Genomic DNA, 6,491 nt, shown 5'->3' on the forward strand with positions numbered 1-6,491 from the left:
CAGGCAGGCTGCACACTCAGCACAATGCTGTATTGATTTTACCACCAGAGACCACACACACACACACACGCACACACACACACACTTTTTCTTTGTTCTTTCCCTCAAGTGTGTGGCCTTTTAGGCAAACAGGACTGCTGGTTATACCTTTTCAGTTTCATTGTTGAAACCAGAGCTGACGACATTTCTCTAATTTGTATTGTAAAGTGAAAATATCTAATCTCCAGATTTATTGCTGGAGAAGTGGCTTTGCATTACTGAAAATAAATGCTTTGTTTTTTCAACATTTTCCACATTTGTTGTTTTTGGACTGAATAACTTGTTTTATTTTTGTTTTGTCTGTTCAGTCATTGTTTCAATGTTTGTTTAATGTGTAATTAAATCTGAAGAGAAACTAAACCTTTTATTTATGTGTTGACAGTTTGACACGACAGATTAAAGTCATTTAAACTATTTTAAATGCTTCTTTCTCTTTTGCTATAAGATTGATGTGACTCGTCCTGTTTTGTTAGTCAGTAGAATTATCTCTTGGATTTAAGGGGTGAAATTGCAAGTTTCTTAAGAGTTGAGGGGTGGTGGGGATGAGTGTATACGCATTTACGCATGCTTGTTTGTTTGTTTGTTTACAAGCTGACCTCAAATGTGCCTAGCAACACTTTCTAATGTAGCGGGAAGGCACCATGCTGTACCACTTGCCCTCCCTCACCCACGAGGTTTCATCAGCTTCACAGAACAACAACAGTTGCGAACGGCCAACCAGCACGCTGTATCCAAGGGCAGGTTGCGATGGCAACTGAGAGCACATGCTATGCTGAGTGCCTGTTGCCATCTCGTCATCGTGTTCACAGGCTGAGCAACAGCCAGCCAGTTCGCTGGCCGGCATGCCTGTCAATAGATATTACACCCCCCCCCCCCACACACACACACACACACATGCACAGACACATACATAAGGGAGGAGTCCTGAATGAACACCCCCCCCCTACCGCCAAATGTAATCTCTGTGTGATGTTTTTCTCCCGCTCTGACTCCACCCATATCCTTCCTTCTCCCTCCACTACTCCCCACCCTCCTCAACTGTTGGTGGTGGTGGGTGAGTCAAAACAACAACAAACAAACCTCGTGGTGGTTGTTGTTGTTTGTAGCGATGCTTTGTAGATGCAGGTGTCCAGCTCTTGTTTCAGGAGCAGGTGTCTGCATCCAACCTGCAGGTCTGCAGTGTGCCGGTATATCCAGCTGCAGACCCATTTCGAGGAATTTTTTTTTCAGTTTGTTGTTGCATTCAGTCATATGAAAACCAAAGCCTACAGCGGTAATGGAAGTCAGCATCTCTGTGGCTCATCAAATAGCCCCAGAGCTCATTTAGCAATTTTATATATAGACATGGTGTTGCTGGATGCATTGCACTTCTGAGCGCATTTATTGCACCGGTTTCACCTCATTCATCCCTTCTGTCTCAACCAATCCCTGCCACCCAAACCACAACTAACATAGAAACACACACGTGTGCATCAGTCAGTACGTCTGCGCACATTCGACAGGCACTCGGGGACAAAGGATGAATAATGCAGAAGTAGTGTCTGAGTGAAAGTCGCCTCCCCTCTTTTCCCCCCTCCTTTTCACCTTCCCTAAGCAATAAGGAAGCAATGTTGCCATGGAGGCAATGAAGCCCCAGCACGCTGGCAGCCAATTACAGGCTTTTCTGTGTGAAACAACTGACCAATGGCGGCTCAGACTAATGCTGCCGCTACCACTGACTCTGAGATCCTATTGGCTGTGTGCTGCTCTTTGATTGAATTTCTGATCTTGTTTTTGAGAGGAGAAAATATCTCAAGGTTTGTCACCTGTGTGCAAACTCAAATTTTTTTCTTGTTACGTTTTTTTTCATAGTTATAGATTACTTAATTGCAGGAAAATACTTAATTTTGGGGGACAAAAGTTTAATCTTGGTTCTGAGATTGAAGGAGTGAGAAGAAAAGTGTGTCTGGAGGTTTTGTTATAATTTTTTATTATTTTATTAATGACAATGTTGATTTATGAATCCAGATCTTTTGCTTTCCTGTGTGATAATTTGTTTTTTCCCTGACAAAGCGCCACACCCCACCAGTTGTTCAGGGTTGATTTATGACCAGTTCCTGGTTTAACTCTGTATTTTCCACAGCACAGTACACACCACGAAAGCCTTGTACTTTATTCCACCAATGTTGTATTTTTTGAGAATTAAAAAAAAACAAAAAACTCACTTTTAAAAATAAATCTGTAGGACCACTTATTTTTGTTGAAAAACAAGTCATTTATTTAGAATGTAGGCAAATTACAAACTTTTAGGAAATCCAGTTTCACTTTTATCTTGCTTGATCCTCTTTAATTTTCCTTAAAGTTACAGCTGATAAACATTATTATATCTACATCTATTAAGATAGTTTAGTGCCCCCTTTGTTTTTCACAGATTGGCTTCAATATGAGTGAACTCTTCTGAGCATTTAGATTTCCCAAATTATTCTGGGAAACATAACCCAATTTTTTGTTTATTTCTATGGAGCACTGAAACGGTAAAGTCTGATAAAAACACATCATTCCCAGTTCATTAATCACCTTTATCTGTTTCCGATTGATGGAATAGCAGACCAAATCCCCTCTTGAGTGCACAAAGCTTCCTACTTTATTAGTAACATCTGCTTGTTTATTTAGCCCAACATCTTAGGGTGCAACGGTGTCTGCCAGGTAGTCTGTCTCACGTTCACTCTCTCCTCTTCATCCTCTGTCTATGTAAGAGCAGCCGAGGTAGGCAGCACCGGTCCATGAGACTGACCCAGGATGCTTAGGCTGTCCATTGTAAGAGCATCCCTGGTGGTTGTCACTGTGCAGCAGGTTAATCATCTGTTTTTCTCAGACACAAAGGCTTGTCCCATTGCCAGTGACACCCTGGTGAGAGCCTGTGTGCGTGTGTATGTAACGAGGAGGGGGCTGAAAACAGGATTAGTGTCATCAGGATCTAAGCCTGAACAGATTGACAGAAATAATGTCCTGCTGGACAATAAGTGGTCAGTTTGGACACATTCTTTTCCAAAGGTAGTTAACAGAAACTGTTGCGATCTAGAGTTGTGATTGTCTCCAATCTTTACTTTCAGGGTAAATGTGGTAAAACTGCTTTATTATTTATAAGTACATGAGTTCACATATATATCTTTTTTGTGCACCACAACCTTTTTAATTATCTCAAATAATTAGGGATAATTGTGTCCCTCATTCTTATTTGGAGGTTTGTCATGTTATCATAACAAGACCTGTTTTAGTCAGATTAATTCTAAAATAATCTTTTTAAGGGCAAAATTATTTCCAGTCTATCTCATCAGTGTGGGTTTCATACATTAATGCTGTCTGAGACGCTTCATGGATTATTAACTCACCAATAAAGTCGCAATCTCTCTCAACTCTTTTTATGAATTTTTTATCTTTAAAATGACGAAGAAATTAAAAAGTTAAGAATGCACCTTTCAGTCTTTCAAAGGCACCTAAAAAAATAATATAAATAATATATTGAATATTTATGTCATTAGCAATCTAGAAAGTGGCAGATCCTCACTTTTGTGAGGTTTTGCTTGACATTTTCCTGTTTTTGAACTGTTATTAAATCTTCTGTTGCTTATCACATTGACTTGATTGATGATCATTTTAACAATTAGCCTCCCCAAAATAATGTGATAAAATCCTTTATCTTAAAGGTGGAGTATGTAAGATTTTCAATATTTTCAAAATAAATTAACTAATAAAATAACTACAATCATAATTAGATAGATTTTGTAGGTTCCAGGCTGTTCATATTTGATGCGTTATTAAATTACAAGTTTAATTAATGACAAAAAGCAATTTTTTTTTTTACAGGCAGGCAAACATTTAAGAAGGATCTTTGTCATTAATTAAACTTGTAATTTAATAACACATCAAATATGGACAGACTGGAACCTACATGTTTTAAAAAAAAACTAGCTAATTATGATTGTAGTTATTTTTTTTGTTTTTTTTTATTAAATACTGAAAATCTTACATACTCCACCTTTAAGATACCATCACAGCTGTGACCAGAGCAGAGATAAACAGGTTCAGTATTCCCTGTCTGTACCCTGTTATGTCCCTTGGTTGTAGTTAAGCTGGGGTATTCATGGCCACAGGCTATTTCTCTCTCCAGACCCCTGGGGGATTTTGATCAACAGTCCGCCTGTCTTTAATAACAAAAGGCTCTGGCTTTAATGCATTTTAGGGCCACTCTTGCCCTTCTGCTTTTATCAGCTTAGCCATGGCGAGTTAATTGGACATCCCTGTTTGTGTTGTCCTGTGCATGTGTTTGTCTCAGAGCTCTGGTGATCCCCCCCCCCCCCAATTTGTCTCGACGTGACAGTGTCACCCAAAGATGTTTATGATCTGGACCAGTTGAGCCACAGCCGAGTAGATTAGTGTCTAAACTGTGTGTGTGTGTGAGAGAGACAGAGAGAAAGAGGAGGGGTTGTGGTATGTATGTGTCTAACAGTCCTAAGAGTCCTTCAGCGGTTCCAAGAATTACTTTTTTCCCCCCTAAACCCATCAGAGGTGTCCCATGAGAAAAGAGTATGGCATGTGAGACAAGTGGCACATTGTGGTTGCAAAGTAGTCCAGATTCCTCCATAGTGTAGCGGCTATTTCTTATTAAGTTCTCCAGGAGCCAAGAGCTCTAGAAATAAATTGCAGACCTCAGGCTATGTGTAAATTGTACATGAATTAACGAGGCTGTTGGAATTGGTGCAATTCCTTTCTTCATTTTAAGTGTATTCATTTAATATTTTCAGCGATTAAATCACTTTGTGTGTTCAGAGTAAACGATGTGCGAGAATGAGGCCAGACAGGAAGCAGGTGCAATGTGAAAGACCAGACAGACACAAGGGATTCATTATAAATATTTAAAATACTTTACAGCATAGAAATCTCTTGACACCCAAACAAAACCATCTTACAAAAATCTTACAAAAGACCCTCACCGCTCGAGTAAGTATCAATCTCGGTTTCAACCAGAAAAAAAGTTACAAAGACATAATTTAAATTGTTGACAGTACAGTTCGACTCATGCAACTTTCATTTTGGACAAGAAGAAATTCTAAAGTATTTTAACAGTGAAAAGCCTCATGTGCCTGTGGAAGCCTTTTTGTGGAAATGTCATTTTGACAAATGCGTTTAGAAGTGCGCTCATACAGAGCGGCACAAGCTACAAGAGCACAGGCGCTGTACTGTTATTTACATAAAAACAATTTTCCACTCAGAGAGCTCTTGGCAAATACTCATCATTGCATTTAACAGTTAAGACTATTGCACAAACTACAGCATTAAGACAAAAGGAAGTTCTTTTCCTTCTTTCTTTTTTTGTTTATTACGTACGACATTAGTAGCAGTAGTTCCCAACTTCATAACCTCAGCGAGGGGAATCAGTTTCATAAGGCTTTCGATGCTTCTGTTTTGAACTTTCCATCTTTAAAACTGGAAGTAAACTGGCATGTCTGCTGTAAAAAAAAAAAATCATAACTAAGACTTTTACTGAGTGAGTTTCCCTGTGGATCTTAGAGGTGATGTAAAACTTGTATAGAAAAAGTCCAAAGTGTGATTGGTGTTATTACTGGTGAGAGTTGATAAGAGTTCTAAAAAAGGTGAGTTTGTAATTCTATTGTTGGTTTCTACAGTTTCCTTGTGTTGATTCTAACATCAATACTTTGACAGTGTGATGCTGTGATGCAATCTACACAAGCGTGTCACACTCGCCTGCTATAATGCTTTAATGTATGAATAATGCAGTGAGGTAAAGATGGTCAACACCGTTGTTACTATTGGTTTTGGTTTTCAGTAATAGTGCAGTGAGCTTTCTTCACCCAGCCAGCATTTAGGATACAGTGCCAGCTGGCTGGAGGTCAGTGGCTATTATACACAGTTTTCACAGAGACGAAACATTTACACATGTAGTCAGGGATAGGGTAAGAGTCAGGGTCTTTTGGCTGGTGAGAATCAGTCCACGGCTCAATCTGTAAGCAGTTGCAGCAAGATTACATAACAAAGTACTTGAAACATGGTCTATAATACAGTATTTTGTGTGTATGCTTGTTCGTGTGTTTAAATTTGTATGCAAGGCCCATATTACAGGATGTCCCATGTCCACTGTGTATCTAGGACACGGCGAGGTCGAGTTGTTGCTCAGGGATCCATTTCGAATCTCATCTTCTGTGTCACCGATTCTTATTACATAGCAGAAGAGGTAAAAAGATATCAACATTGTAAAATTCCCACCCCCACTGTCTTTTTTTTATCATTTTTTTAATAATCAAGTGTGTGAGAAAAGTGGCTCAGTCGCAATAAAGGGACAGTTCACAGTTCAAAAGGCCGCTCTGAAAGACCTCTCCAACTTAAAAGTGTTGAGAGGGGCCTTGAGATCAGTCTGTCTGTCTTTCTTTTATATTTTTTTGCCTTGCATCCCC

The sequence above is a fragment of the Telmatherina bonti genome (genome assembly GCF_933228915.1).
Source record: "Telmatherina bonti genome assembly, chromosome: 10".
In the NCBI taxonomy this organism is placed as follows: Eukaryota; Metazoa; Chordata; class Actinopteri; order Atheriniformes; family Telmatherinidae; genus Telmatherina; species Telmatherina bonti.